Genomic DNA, 19358 nt, shown 5'->3' with positions numbered 1-19358 from the left:
CCGCCCCTGTTTACTGGTCCACCTGCTGTCTGCGTCTGCGTCGGCGTCCTTCTCAAGCCCTGCCAGTCAGGCCTCCTGCTGCAATATCTGTTCCAGGCATGGTGGGCCTGCTTGCAGTTGACACATTTAGGTATTACCCCGCTACCCCCACCCTGTTTAAGCTTGTCCAGACACTGCTTGGTGTCGTGAGAGCCACTGCAACACCCACACCTAATTGGGCGATCACATTGCCACGTTCTGTGATCCCACCGTTGACAGTTGCCACACAAGGACGGACTGCCAATATACCTCTCCACTTTGCACGCCCTCATGCCTGGCATTTTAATGACTTGGGGCAGCTCTCCCTTCCACATAGCAATTGCTTGATTTTTGGGCAGTCCCCCTGGTCCAGTGTTGCGCTCGACCCAAACAATCTCGGTATAGTCCTTGAGATATTCCACGTCAACATGAATGCTATAGTTCTTAATTATAATTTTAGTTTGTCTTGTCTGTGGGTTTGCTTCTAATAATTTGACATTCTTACCTAGATACTCGAGACTGGTCTCTGTGAAGTACTTCAGGGCACTGTAACCCTGCACCCGTGCACTAACATTGCCACCTACACACCTGCTCTCTATACAATACTTTCCTCTGTGGGCGCGGGCGGCCTCAATAATCCATCTAAACTTCTCTGATGCTGTCATTACCCCTGCAGGAAAGATTAGGGTGTGCCACTCACTGTCTTCGTCGTGTCGTCGTCGTTGTTGTTGTTGTTGTTGTTGTTGTTGTTGTTGTTGCTGAGGTTGCTGTTGCTGCTCATCCTGTCGCCGTGACTTATCCCGTTTCCTGCCTCTTCTACCTTGGACTACTTGGAAACCTTCATCGTCTATTGTAGAGTCTCCTGTATCAGTACTGTTGGAGGGCCCAGGGCTGGGATCCCGACCGGAGGGCCCCGGGTGTGGACCATCACCCAGGGGCCGCATCAGATTCTTAACTTACAATATTTATGATTTACCAATTTATGTTACTACACTGACTCTCAATTTCACAATATTGTATAAACATTGATGAATCGCTCGTCTATGGGTCATCCAATCATGTTAGCAGACTTCTAGATGTTACCACTGCTAGGTTTAGGCTCAGCTACAAGTACCTCTGGAAGTTTGTAACATCTGATGATGTAGATTTGACTAAATGTAAACTCTGTCAGCAGAACTATTCGCATACTTTGCGTCATTATATAATGGAATGTGAAAAATCGCGGAATTTAAAGATAACAACATCAATAGTGTCCATGAAATGTGTAAGTACTTCATTCATAATGATGTGCTGCCCGAAATCTTAGCGAAGTATCCAAAATTTGCTTACTGTAGGTAATGCATACACATGACTGTAAAGCTGCCGCCCAGTTGGGTGGGTGTGCAGCACATGACTGTAAAGCTGCCGCCCAGTTGGGTGGGTGTGGAGCACATGACTGTAAAGCTGCCGCCCATTTGAGTGGGTGTGGAGCACATGACTGTAAAGCTGCCGCCCAGTTGGGTGGGTGTGCAGCACATGACTGTAAAGCTGCCGCCCATTTGGGTGGGTGTGGAGCACATGACTGTAAAGCTGCCGCCCAGTTGGGTGGGTGTGCAGCACATGACTGTAAAGCTGCCGCCCAGTTGGGTGGGTGTGGAGCACATGACTGTAAAGCAGCCGCCCAGTTGGGTGGGTGTGGAGCACATGACTGTAAAGCAGCCGCCCAGTTGGGTGGGTGTGGGGCACATGACTGTAAAGCTGCCGCCCAGTTGGGTGGGTGTGGAGCAAGACTAGTAACTGTGCGACTCTTCATAGATGTAAAGTCCCTTGTATAGTTACTGTTGTGAGTCTCTTGTTGAATCACTTGTGATACAAAAGATTACTGATGTGTGTATTTGAGGTGGTGATTAAATATGTATGTGTATGTATATATGTATACGTATGAATATGTACATGTATGCATAAGTATGTGTACATTAATAATTTTGTAACTAGCGTCAAAAGATTGTTATTTGCTTAGCTAAACGAACTAGAGGGTTCAGTTTCTGAACCGATTATGTGCCTCTGTAATCCTTTACACCACCGCCCACGGGATGTGTATTATGGGGTGCATAATAAAGAAAGAAAATGAATGGACCGAACCCCACAATTCATTTAGCTAAGCAAGTTACAATTTTCATGAGCTAGTTACAAAATTCACTATAAGTCGTCACATCATAAATGGGTTCGAGATCGACCACAAGTAGTGCATTACATAATTTATCAGTATTGTGCAGCCTGTGATCCCCGCCTGGCTGGATACTGATACCTAGGTAACTTTCATGTGTCCGGACACTGGCAATAAGGTGGTATTATTTATTTAACTTAAGATATATATATTTTTAAATGTTGTCACATTAACGGCTACATCTTCCTTTCTTCTGACATATAGATTTTTAAGATTAATTAAAATATATGGAAACTAATATTATACAATTTATTGGCTGGTGTGCAGGGCTTCACACTCTCAGAGCTAGCCATCAAGTAACTATCAAAACGCATATATCTTCGTTTTCACTTCAGTTATATTTATGACAAAGGATTTTAAATGTAGCCTATATTTCTACCTTTCTGATGACATAAATACTTTCGTTAATTAAAATATCTAGATCAAACTAACATTGATTTTCAAAACGTTGTATATTTTCCATCAATGGAGAGCATCAGCCAAGAAGCCTTCTTTAAAATATGAATATCTTTCCTCACCCAATAAGATCTAATCTCTGAATAAAACGCAAAAAACGACTTGATTGTAACCTATCCACCGCTGCCCATTGGATGGGGGAGAGGGGGTTATGTGTAGGATAAACATATCAATTGTGACACTAGCCCTCCATATATGTCAGTTGCTTAAATTATAAACTGTACTTGTGGTCGGACTCGAGCCCATTGTTGATGTGACAATGTGCATTGACTTTTGTAACTAGCTTATCAAGATTATAACTTGCTTGGCTATATGAATTGTGGGGCTCAGTCCCTGAGCCCATTATGTGCCTCTGTAACACTCCACTATCGCTCATAGGATGGGTATGGGGTGCATAATAAATGAACTAAAATAAGCTCTGCCTTTTTGATAACATATACAATTATAAGCTTTATTTGTGAATCTCAATTAAACAATATATCAAAGATCCTGCAGGGTTCGGTGAGATGAGCGAAGAGACATGGGAGATTTTGCATAAGTACAGTACATGGTAGTTTAAGTAGCGAACGCATGTCAACGAATAACGAGTATATATAACAAAACTATTGTCCTATGAAGTCGATTTAACTTCCAAACATATATTTTTTTAATAAATGTTAAATGTTTCTGGCTAGTTATGTTAGATTTTATTAAAAATACGTATTCTACTTGTTAACATTATAATTTAAATTTGTGATAATTTGTGCAGAGAAGTGCGACAACTGGATATGTCAACAAACACTTTCCAAATAACGATATATCTTGGATAAGTCGCTCCACAACATTGACGCTTGGACCGTCGACTTCCTTTGATGCTACTTATTTCATAATGAAATTATATTAGTTTGGAGTAAATATATGTTTTCTCATGTTCTGCATTCAGCACCCACATTATTGTAAATATACCATATTACTTCGTTACTTAAATAATGCTAGGAGGGTTTCAGTAGCTTTGGGTCTTTAGTGGACAGAATCTCCAATAGATGGGGCGAGAGTCGCTCCATCTCTCTCGCCCGAGCAAGAGTCGAAACTTAATTTAAAATTGATATATCTTTGTTCTCGAACATGATATATTTCATTTGGTGAAATCATAATAATGTTCATATCTCGGTCTTTCTGGAGGCATATAAGATTTTAGGCTTTATTAACGTATCTTTGGTAATTATACAATATATCGGCAAGTGCGTAGGCGTCTGCACTCCATGCCCGACAATCTACTGAGCGCTACTATAAAAACATATGTATCTTCACTTGAGCTATAAATATGTCTATTGTAATGTATTTAAAATGAAGCTCTTATTTCTATCTTGCTTAAGACATATAAAACATTTGTGTTTATTAACGAATTTACGTGAAATAAACATTGATCTGAGAGAGAGTTGCTCTGTCGTTCAGTCTGTACATGGTGGGAGCTCCGTAATTTTTAAAATACATGTATCTTCATTAGAACTTTAAATATGTCTATGGTAAAGTGTTTAAAGTGAAGCTTATATGTCTGCCTTTCTTGAGACATATAAAACATATATGTTTATTAACGAATTCACTTGAAATAAACATTGTTCTGAGAGAGAGTTGCTCGGTCGATCAAACTGTCCGGGGTTAAAGCTCGGCTATTATAAAAGTACACGTATCTTCGCTTTAAATTTAAATATGCCCATGGTAAGGTATTTAGAATGAAGCTTATATTTCTATCTTTCTTGTGACATATAAAACTCTTACGTTTATTAAGGAATCTGTGTGAAATAGGCATGGTTCTGAGATGAATGCTGCGGTTTTCGAGCTCGACGCGCGGCAATGGACGCCATACACATCCAGTGGGTGTTATTGGACCCCATACCCATTTTATTTATAGTTGGAGCCCCATACCCATTCTATGGGTGGTTGGAGCCCCATACCCATCCTGTGGGTGGTATTGGACCCCATACCCTTCCTGTGGGTGGATGTGATCCCCATACTCATCCTGTGGGTGGATGTGACCCTCATACCCATCCTGTGGGTGGTATTGGACCCCTTTCCCACCTAACAGGTGGTAGTGGACAATATACCCATCCTAGCTATAGTTGGTATAGTAGACACAATACCGTCCTGTTTGCAGTAGTTTACCCCATAGACATTCCAACGTAACATCGTTTTCTGTTAGCGTTCCTACAAAACATTCTTTAAAGATTTTTAAAGCACAAACTATGGTATATAATATTAATTGGTGAAGGACTGTTATTCTATGTAATAATTTTTAGTGCTTATTATAATTTACTAAGAACAACTAATATTTCTCAAAACAAAACTACGAGCCTTCAATAGGAAGTAGCTGATCTGTAATATTCTAAGAGCATGGACAATAGTAGGTAAATTTCTCAACCCATGTGGGACCTGAAAACTACAATTTTCCTTATAATTGAACCAATCACGAATATTCTGCTATGTTGACGGACGGGTACTGTGACACGTAAATTGGTACGTGAGGAAGAGTTTGGGCCTTGGTAAAAAAAGTAACTGGGAATATATCACATATTTACTAATTCATATTCAACATATTGACTTTAAGCATTAAGTCATATATGTGCTGTCTTGTGTGAGAACGGGTTGAGAACGGGAACGGGTGAGAACGGGAACGGGCACAACCCGTTCTCACACAAGACAGCACATATATGACTTAATGCTTAAAGTCAATATGTTGATTATGAATTAGTAAATATGTGATATATTCCCAGTTACTTTTTTTCTAAGGCCCAAACTCTTCCTCACGTACCAATTTACGTCTCACAGTATCCATCCGTCAACCTAGATAGCAGAATATTCGTGATTGGTTCAATTATAAGGAAAATTGTAGTTTTCAGATCCCACATGGGTTGTGAAATTTACCTACTATTGTCCATGCTCTTAGAATATTACAGATCAGCTACTTCCTATTGAAGGCTCGTAGTTTTGTTTTGAGAAATATTAGTTGTTCTTAGTAAATTATAATAAGCACTAAAAATTATTACATAGAATAACAGTCCTTCGCCAATCAATATTATATACCATAGTTTGTGCTTTTCAAATCTTTAAAGGATGTTTTGTAGGAACGCTAACAGAAAACGATGTTACGTTGGAATATCTATGGGGTAAACTACTGCAAACAGGATATTATTGTGTCTACTATACCAACTATAGCTAGGATGGGTATATTGTCCACTACCACCTGTTAGGTGGGTAAGGGGTCCAATACCACCCACAGGATGGGTATGAGGGTCACATCTACCCACAGGATGAGTATGGGGACCACATCCACCCACAGGAAGGGTATGGGGTCCAATACCACCCACAGGATGAGTATGGCGTCCACTACAACCCACAGGATGGGTATGGGGCTCCAACCACCCATAGAATGAGTATGGGGCTCCAACCACCCATAGAATGGGTATTGGGTCCAATAACACCCAATGGATGTGTATGGCGTCCATTGTCGCGCATCGAGCTCGAAAACCGCAGCATTCATCTCAGAACCATGCCTATTTCACGCAGATTCCTTAATAAACGTAAGAATTTTATATGTCACAAGAAAGATAGAAATATAAGCTTCATTCTAAATACCTTACCATGGGTATATTTAAATTTAAAGCGAAGATACCTGTATTTTTATAATAGCCGAGCTCCGACCCCAGACAGATCGATCGAGCGAGCAACTCTCTCGCAGAACAATGTTTATTTTACGTGAATTCGTTAATAAACATATGTGTTTTATATGTCTCAAGAAAGGCAGACATATAAGCTTCACATTAAACACTTTATCATAGACATATTTAAAGTTCTAATGAAGATACATGTATTTTAAAAATTACGGAGCTCCCACCCCGTACAGACTGAACGACAGAGCAACTCTCTCTCAGATCAATGTTTATTTCACGTAAATTCGTTAATAAACACAAATGTTTTATATGTCTTAAGCAAGATACAAATAAGAGCTTCATTTTCAATACATTACAATAGACATATTTATAGCTCAAGTGAAGATACATATGTTTTTATAGTAGCGCTCAGTAGCTTGTCGGGCATGGAGTGCAGACGCCTACGCACTTGCCGATATATTGTATAATTAACAAAGATACGCTAATAAAGCCTAAAATCTTATATGCCTCCAGAAAGACCGAGATATGAACATTATTATGATTGCACCAAATGAAATATATCATGTTCGAGAACAAAGATATATCAATTTTAAATTAAGTTTCGACTCTTGCTCGGGCGAGAGAGATGGGGCGACTCTCGCCCCATCTATTGGGGATTCTGTCCACTAAAGACCCAAAGCTACTCAAACCCTCCTAGCATTATTTAGGTAATGAAGTAATATGGTATATATACTCACTATAATGTGGGTGCTGAATGCAGAACATGAGAAAACATATATTTACTGCAAACTAATGTAATTTCATTATGAAATAAGTAAATAAGTAGCATCAAAGGAAGTCGACGGTCCAAGCGTCAATGTTGTGGAGCGACTTATCCAAGATATATCGTTGTTTGGAAAGTGTTTGTTGGCATATCCAGTTGGCGCACTTCTCTGCACAAATTATCACAAATTTAAATTATAATGTTAACAAGTAGAATACATATTTTTAATAAAATCTAACATAACTAGTCAGAAAACATTTAACATTTATTAAAAAATATATGTTTGGAAGTTAAATTTATTTATTTATATATATACAAGAAGGTACATTGGGTTTGTCAGAATACATTGGAGAGTACAGTATTTACACTCTTGTAAAGCCACTAGTACGCGCAGCGTTTCTTGCAGGTCCTTAATCTAACAGATAATTTTAAGTAAGTAATTTCTATCAGAATTGATAAATGACAAAGATACATTGCAAGAGAAAAATGAGATGAGAGAGCTTAGTAAGTATATTAAAGCACATTGTTATATTAAAGCTCTGATTGATTACATTGACAGCTTGATTAGTAATTTAAACAAGATTAATAGACACCATACAGCAGATTGACAGCACATATAAGACAGCAATGATCACAATGGTAAAGATGTTCAGATTGGGTACATAAAGATTGGGAGACTGGGTAGCAAAAGATACAGATAAACAAGATTTATAAACACCATACAGCAGATTGGCAGCACATATAAGAAGACAGCAATGATCACAATGGTAAAGATGTTCAAATTGGGAACATAAAGGTTGGGAGATTGGGTAGCAATAGATACAGTGCAATTTTAAGGCAAAAAGTGAAAAACTATGAAGATGAAATTAGATACCTTTTAGTATTGATTTTGAATGATGTAAAAGTTGGACAGCTTTTCAATTCAGTAGGGAGTGAGTTCCATAAACTGGGTACCTTTATTTGCATAGAGTGTTTACACAGATTAAGTTTAACTCTGGGGATATCAAAGATATTTATTTCTTGTGTGGTGATAATGGGTCCTATTACATCTGTCCAGGAAGAGTTTCAGAGCAGGATTTGCATTTAAGAACAGGGTTTTGTAAATGTAGTTGACACAAGAGAATTTATGGAGTGAGATTATGTTTAGCATGTTTAGGGAGTTAAACAAGGGGGCTGTGTGTTGTCTGAAAGCAGAATTTGATATTATTCTGATAGCAGATTTTTGCTGGGTGATGATGGACTTGAGGTGGTTTGCAGTGGTTGAACCCCATGCACAGATACCATAGTTGAGATAGGGATAGATTAGTGCATAATATAGAGAGATGAGAGCAGAGTTAGGTACATAATATCTGATTTTGGAGAGTATACCAACTGTTTTAGAGACTTTCTTAGTTATGTGTTGTATGTGGGTACTGAAATTGATTCTCTTGTCTAGGAATAGGCCAAGAAACTTTCCATCATTTTTATTGCTAATGTTTGCATTGTCTATATGAAGCTGAATTGCATTTGTAGATTTGCTTCCAAATAGGATGTAGTAGGTCTTTTCTATGTTAAGTGTTAGTTTGTTGGTTGACATCCATAAGTGGACTTTTTTTAGTGCATTATTAACAACATCATTTAGTGTATGTGGGTTGGGGTTGGAGTAGATGAGGGTAGTATCATCAGCAAACAAAATAGGTTTCAGAATGTTAGACACATTAGGCAGACCATTGATGTATATAAGAAATAGAAGAGGCCCCAAGATGCTGCCCTGTGGCACTCCAACGGTTATTGGTAGAATGGGAGAAGTTATATTATTGATGGCTACACATTGGTGTCTATCACTAACTTCAAATCGACTTCATAGGACAATAGTTTTGAAATATATACTCGCTATTCGTTGTCATGCGTTCGCTACTTAAACTACCATGTACTGTACTTATGTAAAATCTCCCATGTCTCTTCGCTCATCTCACCGAACCCTACAGGCTCTGTGATATATTGTTTAATTAAGTTGACCAGACCACACACTAGAAGTTGAAGGGACGACGACGTTTTGGTCCGTCCTGGACCATTCTCAAGTCGATTGTGAATGGTCCAGGACGGACCGAAACGTCGTCGTCCCTTCAACTTCTAGTGTGTGGTCTGGTCAACATACTTTAGCCACGTTATTGTGACTCATCGCCTTGTTTAATTAATTGAGATTCACAAATAAAGCTTATAATTGTATATGTTATCAAAAAGGCAGAGCTTAGTTTAGTTCATTTATTATGCACCCCATACCCATCCTATGGGCGATAGTGGAGTGTTACAGAGGCACATAATGGGCTCAGGGACTGAGCCCCACAATTCATATAGCCAAGCAAGTTATAATCTTGATAAGCTAGTTACAAAAGTCAATGCACATTGTCACATCAACAATGGGCTCGAGACCGACCACAAGTACAGTCTATAATTTAAGCAACTGACATATATGGAGGGCTAGTGTCACAATTGATATGTTTATCCTACACATAACCCCCTCTTCCCCATCAAATGGGCAGCGGTGGATAGGTTACAATCAAGTCGTTTTTTGCGTTTTATTCAGAGATTAGATCTTATTGGGTGAGGAAAGATATTCATATTTTAAAGAAGGCTTCTTGGCTGATGCTCTCCATTGATGGAAAATATACAACCTTTTGAAAATCAATGTTAGTTTGATCTAGATATTGTAATTAACGAAAGTATTTGTCATCAGAAAGGTAGAAATATAGGCTACAATTAAAATCCTTTGTCATAAATATAACTGAAGTGAAAACGAAGATATATGCGTTTTGATAGTTACTTGATGGCTAGCTCTGAGAGTGTGAAGCCCTGCACACCAGCCAATAAATTGTATAATTAGTTTCCATATATTTTAATTAATCTTAAAAATCTATATGTCAGAAGAAAGGAAGATGTAGCCGTTAATGTGACAACATTTAAAAATATATATCTCTTAAGTTAAATAAATAATACCACCTTATCGCCTGTGTCCGGACACATGAAAACTACCTAGGTATCAGTATCCAGCCAGGCGGGGATCACAGGCTGCACAATACTGATAAATTATGTAATGCACTACTTGTGGTCGATCTCGAACCCATTTATGATGTGACGACTTATAGTGAATTTTGTAACTAGCTCATCAAGATTGTAACTTGCTTAGCTAAATAAATTGTGGGGTTCGGTCCATTCATTTTCTTTCTTTATTATGCACCCCATAATACCCATCCCGTGGGCGGTGGTGTAAAGGTTTACAGAGGCACATAATCGGTTCAGGAACTGAACCCTCTAGTTCGTTCAGCGAAGCAAATAACAATCTTTTGACGCTAGTTACAAAATTATTAATGTACACATACTTATGCATACATGTACATATACATATATACATACACATGCATATTTAATCACCCACACAAATACACACATCAGTAATCTTTTGTATCACAAGTGATTCAACAAGAGACTCACAACAGTAACTATACAAGGGACTTTACATCTATGAAGAGTCGCACAGTTACTAGTCTTGCTCCACACCCACCCAACTGGGCGGCAGCTTTACAGTCATGTGCTGCACACCCACCCAACTGGGCGGCAGCTTTACAGTCATGTGCTCCACACCCACCCAACTGGGCGGCAGCTTTACAGTCATGTGCTCCACACCCACCCAACTGGGCGGCAGCTTTACAGTCATGTGCTCCACACCCACCCAACTGGGCGGCAGCTTTACAGTCATGTGCTCCACACCCACCCAACTGGGCGGCAGCTTTACAGTCATGTGCTCCACACCCACCCAACTGGGCGGCAGCTTTACAGTCATGTGCTCCACACCCACCCAACTGGGCGGCAGCTTTACAGTCATGTGCTCCACACCCACCCAACTGGGCGGCAGCTTTACAGTCATGTGCTCCACACCCACCCAACTGGGCGGCAGCTTTACAGTCATGTGCTCCACAGTAGTGGGATTGATGACTACGACCGGCTATTTTCATTTTTTCCACAGCCGGTCGTAGCTTCAGGGGTTTTTGATAGCTACGACCGGCTTTTTTCATTTTTTCCAAAGCCGGTCGTAGCTTCAGGGGTTTTTCCTGTTTTTTTCATTATGTCGGTCGTAGCATCTGGGGTTTTTCCTGTTTTTTTCCAAAGCCGGTCGTAGCTTCATGGGTTTTTCTGAATTTTTTTGTTCCTATGCCGGTCGTAGCATCATAGTTTTTTGTTCCTAGGGATTAAAAAGCTGGTCCCTGGCATCCCCAAATTTCGTTGGCTTAGTGACCCTGCACAGACATTGCTAATGGTCAATGACGTCACCAGGTAGCCGCTCAGCATTCCTGCACCGGCATGTTCAATGGGATTAAAAAGCCGGTCGTAGCATCATGGGTTTTGCGATACAACAGTATCCTTGAAACCTAATATAAAATACCATCATCCCTAGTCTATTTTTAATTTCATATTTATTTCCAACCATCGCCCATTACATTTATGAAAGGGGATCATGTATGTGAGGGAAGAACATAACTTCAGCACTGCAAGAAGTTATGTGTGTATTTTCAAGTTCGTCCCCTGCTGCCTGTATTTACCCAGGTCATTTTCCTAAATATATAACTTATCCAATTCATTCCTATTCTGTTTCATGTAGATACGTATAATAGGTTATAAATATTCCCCTTTAGTATGACCATTCAGTCACACCTCTATCATGTCACCCCTATTTCTTCTTCGTCGTCGTCGTTCTGGAGAATGTAATTTGAGCTTTGACCATCTTTCTTGAAGGATCGTTTATTATGCATAGGGCAAAAAATTAAACTGCTATCAGTCGTATATATGAAAAAACAGAGCCCTGGGCATTGGTGATTTCAATGCGAGTTCGGTAGTGACCCTATCCTTATGCACATCTCACATTCGCCCAAAAACATACCTCCCACACCATACTGTAGCATTTATCAAATAAAATAAAAAAAAAACTCATTCAGTAAAAGCAAGCCTCTCATATTTTGAAATATGACCTTCTGCAGTTACCGCCTTTTGTGACGTCATCATCCCTAATGTGGCGCGAGGCGTCAACGGGCGAAATGCGGATCCCAGGAGGTTCACACATAAGTGTGAACTCTTAATCTAGCTTAATACCTCACCTATACTCTGTGCTTCATCAGAGTTGATATTCAGCTACAATAGCTCGTATTTTCGCTCATTGCTTATATTTTCTGTTATTCATAAACCCGATCAAACCTTCCTAACCTAACCTAACCTAACATATTATTTATAACAAACAAATGCATTCTACAGAACAGTTATTGTTGTTGTTTAGTGACATCGTGAAAAGCGAGCTCAGGTATAGGGATAATGTATTGATGGTCATTAGCATATAGGTGTGAAGGTATTACTGCACCTTACTGGTCAACTATGTATGACGTCACCAGACAACCAATGCGACCTTTGGCGTCCTACTGGCATGTGTATTTGATGTTATTATTCAAAAATGACTAGACTATCCATCCCCACCTAACCTAATCAGAGGTTTAAGAATATACATTGTATAGGTTTCTATTATTTTATTGGTAATAAAAGTTTACATTCTAGTCTTAACAGTAAAATTGTAATGGGGAACAAGCATGATATTTCAGATGTTGGTCATAGCAATCCCAGATCCTGGTGATTTTTTGTTAGACCAGTTCCTCTGCCACATCAAATCTGGAAGAATAAATAGAAACCATATTAGCAACACAGAATAATAATAATAATAATAATAAATCAGCAATAATAAGAAAGGCAATATATGGCAAACATCTAAAATATACTTACAACTTAGTAATATGAGGAGTCATCACACAGCGATAGACATTTATCCTCTCCATCTATGCAAAATGTCTTTTTGCAGTTAGGCATTGCAAAATTAGAATAAGCAAATTGTATTATCTTCCTATCGTTCATATCATATTCCCCATATTCAAATAAAGTTTCAAATTTATGTAGTGCAGCTCTCAAGTTAAGGTTGCATAATTGATAGACGAAAAACATGGCATAGGCTCCACAATAATAGGAGTCCATGCTCTGTATGCGTTGTGTGAACATGTAAACTCTGTAATCTTCAAAATAAGAGAGGAATTCTTGTAAATAACGTGAATGGGATTCCATCTTCAGCCCAAAACTGTCCAACAGGGCGATAATGGCTCCTGAAGGTTTATTGTGTACATACACAGTCATCCAATGACCCATCATCGTTTCAGGGGATTTCTCATCTAAAGTATTTAAAATAAATACCACTGGCTCTTTATTCAATTTCTTGAAGATTCTCCGTACATCGTTCGCTAAATAACATCCGATATATATGGCTTCTTCCCCTAAATATATATTTTTCAACCCATTGTTTATTTCTAAACAATTCATGTTTCTTAGGCTCTCGTTTCACAAATAATACGTCGGTCAGCATTAATTTTCATAACCCCAGTAGTAGGACCAAACAGCAGTATGACTTTATTTCCCACTATGGCTGTATTAAATTCCAATGTAATTCTTAAATTCCCTGTCGCTTCCAAGGAAACTGTATCCTTTATTTCTTCTGGTAATAAATTAAAGACCAGCAGAGTTTGTCCTTTAACGAACGATTCGTAGGACAAAATATTATCTACATTAAATCCTACAGCATTTAGGACCGTATAATATAATTTCGAACATTTATGGGGGAAATCACACGCGATATTAAATAAACTCGTGCCGTTCACCGAGATATATACGTTGCTCAAGGCGGAATTGTTGAAATATAATGGGTTTAAGGTATAATCTCCAGAAATGGCTTCCATATCAATAATGGCCATGTATAACTTCTCAGGGATCACTCCACCCCAGGGTTGGTCCATAGTTAATGATTTTTGGCCCTGCCCTAGAATATAGGTTTTAAATAGGGTTTTATCAAATATATACGTTACTGCTCCATTATTTTGGGCGAGTGCTCTGTTAATAGCTAGTAGCCCAGAAGGGAATGGGGTTAATCTATCGATCCATAAGCGGGCCATATTTATATTATATTTATAATTAGCAGTTGCTGTATCACTGCCAATAACCCATTTATCACTATTTAACTCTAAACGTATTCTTACATCTACGTTATCCAGTAAATATTCGCTAATAGATGCAATATCCAGCAGTAATTTAAAGCACATATAAATGCCGTGTTCTTTCATATTAGCCATTTTCTCATCCTGATCTATCGTGGTCGTAGCAAAATACTGCGTATCAATTTTATTGGGTATCGTTAGCGCCTCTTCTTTATAAAAATGAGCTAGATGCTTAAAACCATCAATTTTACTTCTGGAAAGAGTCGTTAGCAGCTTTATATACGCCCAATAAGAAAATAAAGAATTACTTTCAACTACCTGTTCGTTGAAATACACCACCACTGTTTTAAAAAGTGTTTGTGATAATCCATTGGCTACAGTCACTTTTTTGCCCGAATCTATTGCGGCGTCAGCTTCTGTTAATTCTATGCCCACTTCTAGGGCTAGTGATGACATATCCAGGAAATGGCCAGGAATGCCAGGGATTCTAAATTCTATATACGAGTCCTTAAATTTATTAATTCCTAAATTAACAGGTAAAATATCGATATTTTTCCTGCTGGCTATAGTGGACTCGATCATACGTGCTGAATTAAGTTTGGGAAATCCATCTGTTACAGCCACTGTGTAACTTTCCAAAGGGGATTGTAGCCCAGCTCCTAGTGTAGTAGCAGTATTCATGCTGGATGCTATGAGAGGAATGAATTGTAATTTATGCAAACACGTCATTATATCTCTTATTCTTCTTATTCTGTTTTGTGAAACTGCGAATAAGTGCTAATTTGGTGGCCTTAGCCCTTCTCTTAGACTTTTTCCGCCTTTTACCACCACCTAAAATCTGACGGCCAACTCCCTTCAATGATTCGATCCCATGCTTTTTCATTGACTTTTTAAAGGAATGTTCGCCTGTTTGCATGTCTTGCAATACATTCTGACCCATACTTAAGACGGCAGGAGCTAGGGTTCTCATTAAAAATGGGGCTGCTTTACGGGCTAAACCAGTGAGGAAACTGAATATACCACCTCCTCTTATATGACTCCTATTGAATATTCTAATATCACTCAGCCCACCTCCTTTATATGAGGCAGGTGGGCTAATTAAGAATAATATTTCGTCTACAGACGGAGGGATGAAATTGACGCGCATTTTGTAGCTTGCAGATGAGTAATGAGGCACGGAACTGTAATGTCCTTATTATATAGACCCAATTCGGGGTCGTATATGTAAAACAGCTGTTGTGCTTCCTCGTTTATCAAAATAAATAGGAGTCCCATTAGGATCTGTTACTGCAATACTTATGCTATCCAGTACATTTGTATTTAGAGGTTTATATAGTTTCCTATTCGTGCTTTCACCACCCTGCAAAGACACTACGTCCAATATATTCACTAATAAATTTCCGTACATCGTAGGAGCAATTTTATCACAATAAACACACAAGTAATCCATCATGCCCCTGGGTTGTGGAGGGTAGGGGCACGTGTCTGATATGGGTGTTTCATCCAAATAATTCTTGTGCACGTATATATCATAATTTTTATGCTGTTCAGTTCCTAAAACCTTGCCAATACTCGCCCCAAAAGATAGGGAAATCCTGCATACTGCTCGATTATCGTCATAATACAATACATTCTCATCGCTGCTCGCGGTATTGAACTTTACTCTATTGGAAATCGTTCCATATTTAATATATGCATCAGCATATCTTGGGAAATGCGTCTTATAGACATCAGACACAAAACTCAAATCGTTCTGTGAAAATATATGGGTAATTTCATTATTGATGGCGTATATAATTTCCTTTATGCCACCAGCTAAAATATTAGTTTTCGGTAGAAATTTGGAATGTTTGTAACTAATTCCTTTAGCATCTAGGTACATAATTCTCACGCGGATATAACTCTCCAGATCATCCGATCTTATTATGTAATATGACGAAGGCAACAATATATTCTGGAGACACATTTCGTAGGAGCGTCTAGAATCCAGCACGAGTTGATTATACAGTCTATTTTCAAAAGCACTAGGAACGTTATTAGGAAATAAATCTGTATTAGAAACACTAGTAGCGTAAATAACGTGGGAATCCATTGCTGGACTAAGAATGAATAAACTAAAAACAAAACAGAACATCTATTTATACACTCACCTTTAGTAAGCTAGCCAAGTTGCTCCTCCGCCAACTTTAGGGCGTTTAGTTTCTCCAGCAGCTGTAGTAGGAGCATACACCCGTTTTCTTCTTAGTGCCACGTCATCATTAAATACTTGTTTGCGAGATTCTGTATTCCTAAACATATCTCGTGGAGTTGAGGTTAAAGAGATGAATAATTTAACCAGCGGTAATTTTTCTCGTGGGAATACAGAGCGGTGAATTGTCATTTTAGTTAAAATATCATCAATTATGTTTATTCCAGTCACTGGCATTTGCAGATTCCCATTGACGTCCCATTGCACCATCTTGCTTTCATCAAAATAATTCAACAGCGAAGTAGCATAATCATGATCTTTAGCTTTCAATTTTAAATGTACCAAATGTACTATTGAAGGATTAGCTCGTACTGAAACTGGTGCTACTGGAGTACTTGTTGCTGGTGTTGGAGCTAGTGATGGCGTTACTTCTGCTTTTTTAACTACTACTACTTTAGCCGGTCCCTCATCGATGGATTTACGAGGTACTAGATAATATTCTTTCATTTTTTATTTATTAAATATCCTGGTAATTAAACTAGCAGCTATGGGTAATAATATACCGAGGATACTGCCTCCTTTACGAGTCAATAAAATACGCTTTTTGTTTGAAATTGAGGGTTTCTTGCAAGCCAGCGAATGCAAGGTGTCTCTGTATTTCTTCAATTTGACTATAACTTTCTTCTTAACCGGAAGCCTATTTTTCAGAAAATTGTTGAAAATCTCTGACAAGCAATGAATATGTGGTTTTTTAAACTGCGCAATCAATTTTTTCCTGGCTGAGGAATTGAGTTTGCTCAGCAAGGTCACCAAGTCTTTGTACTTGTATACTAATGGCTTCTTCATATCTTCAACAAATCATCAGCATCAATCCACTGATCAAATGAAGAGTCGTAGCCTTCGTACCTTACTTTATACTGTAATTTATTATTGGGCAATGTACGTTTGCGTAGGACTTTCTCAATATTAAATGCGACTGGTAAATGGGTTAGGGTCAATTCTTCCTTATAAAACCCTCCGTCAATGGGCTTGTTATTCAAATCTTGTAAAAAATATAATGGGATAGGCTGGCTTTTATCTATACGAATAATTCTGAAAATTTCTTCCGTGTTTTGTCTAGCAAAACCTTTCTTGAATGTCGAAATTCTGTTGGAGAGAGTAATGCGAACTGTGTCCCCGACAGCTAGTAGCGAACTAAGACCTGCTTTAGGTTTGTCCTTACTTTTATACATGAGATTGAACTGTTTCTTTATATCTTGTGGACGAGATAAAGCATGAACCTCAACTGGAGTCCGACCACCTAACCCTTGGTGGGGTGTTGTGTTATACGCCTTTATGATATCAGGCAATATGGGCAGATATCTCGAGGTATTGTGCGCAGTCATATATTTATAAATCTTAGTTTTCATGGTACGTATAAAGCGTTCAGCGATGGCTGCTTTTGTTTCTTGAGAAAACACGCTATACAGTCCAATATTTTTAGCTGCAAGCATTCGTTGCATATGAGAATTATAAAATTCACCTCCTCGATCTGTATTAATTTTACGTATTCCTTGGAAATATGAGGATTCCAATATGTTTTTCAGAGCTTTACTCAGTCTGTCCATCTTTGCGTATCAGAGGTGCTACTTGCGCATACCGTGAAAAAATATCGACACAGACGAGAATGTATTTAATATCATCATTGTGTTTGGCCAATAATCCCATTTCTGCTAAATCACAAGCTAAATATATACGGGGTTTAGGACTCAGCACCTTTCTTCGTAGAAATTTGCGAGGTTTTAATGCGTGCAAAGTGTAGGCTTTAGACGATTTCAAGTATTCTTTGACATCTGATAAAGTAATATCTGGCTTTAGGGTTTTAGCAGCTTTATACAACCTATTGACCCCCCCTAACCCTCCTGTGGATGCAGGGTTATAATAAATTTTATCTAGTACGTGCTCCATCTTCTAATAAAGTGATATCTGATTGTATGGTTTTAGCTGTTTTATACATCCGATATACCAACCCCCCTAACCACCCCTTGTGGTTGTTGTTGTTGTTGTTGTAGGGAACACATCCTATACACCCAACCCCCCTAACCTCCCCTTGTGGTTGTTGTTAAGTACATTCACCATTGGTAAACAAATTCGTATGGATGCTCACCAACAATATTGCTACGGAAGGTGATGCGTTCAGGGGTTTTCACTCCTAAATCCACCAATAAATACCCATAAGGTTTACTGATGGCTTTCTTGTAGATATCCAAAAGCTTTTTAGAATCTTGTTTTCCAAATAATTGCCGTCCTAAAGTCTCAATTTGAGCTAAATCTCTAGATTTCACTAATATGAAATGGGAGGCGTTTAAACTGATACTTCTAGCATATTTCCCAGAGAAAAATATATTTTGGGTAATGAATATGCACGAAATAGCAAGATGTCTGCCTTTAGTGAAGATATCAGACACAATTTTGGAATTGGCAGATTCGATGAACAAGTCATCGATAATAATTAAAATAGGCGAATCATCTGTACGTTCATCTAAAGGGTTAATAATTTCAGGTTGAGCAATTATTTTCTTGTTAATTACTGGATCGTCTAGCAATGCTCTGTAACTGTCGCCACATATAATAATACTGGAGAATTTCAGATGGTATTTTTGTACGAGTTTAGTGCACAAATAAGATTTTCCGCCATTGGAAAATCCTGCAATGATTATTCTGCTAGGTTCATTGAAAATATCAAGTTGTTCTTCAGTGATAGGCGAACTATCCATGACTCGTGTTGGGTTTGTACTGACATAAGTATGATAAGGTTATTATATTTAAACATGGAAGGTTTCATAGAAAACATCAAAGCATACATTTTCATATTTTTATTTTTTTGCATAGAACATTTTCAAAACATAGGTTAGGGGCGCACGGTTTTATAAAAACATCAAAGTATACATTTCACGAACTTTTATTTTTTTTATGTACAACAGAACATTTTCAACATAGATATACAACAGAACATTTTCAACATAGGTTAAGGGAGACTGCATTTTCA

Source organism: Procambarus clarkii, chromosome 60 (assembly GCF_040958095.1).
Source record: "Procambarus clarkii isolate CNS0578487 chromosome 60, FALCON_Pclarkii_2.0, whole genome shotgun sequence".
NCBI classification, from domain to species: Eukaryota; Metazoa; Arthropoda; class Malacostraca; order Decapoda; family Cambaridae; genus Procambarus; species Procambarus clarkii.
This window is presented reverse-complemented; position numbering follows the sequence as displayed.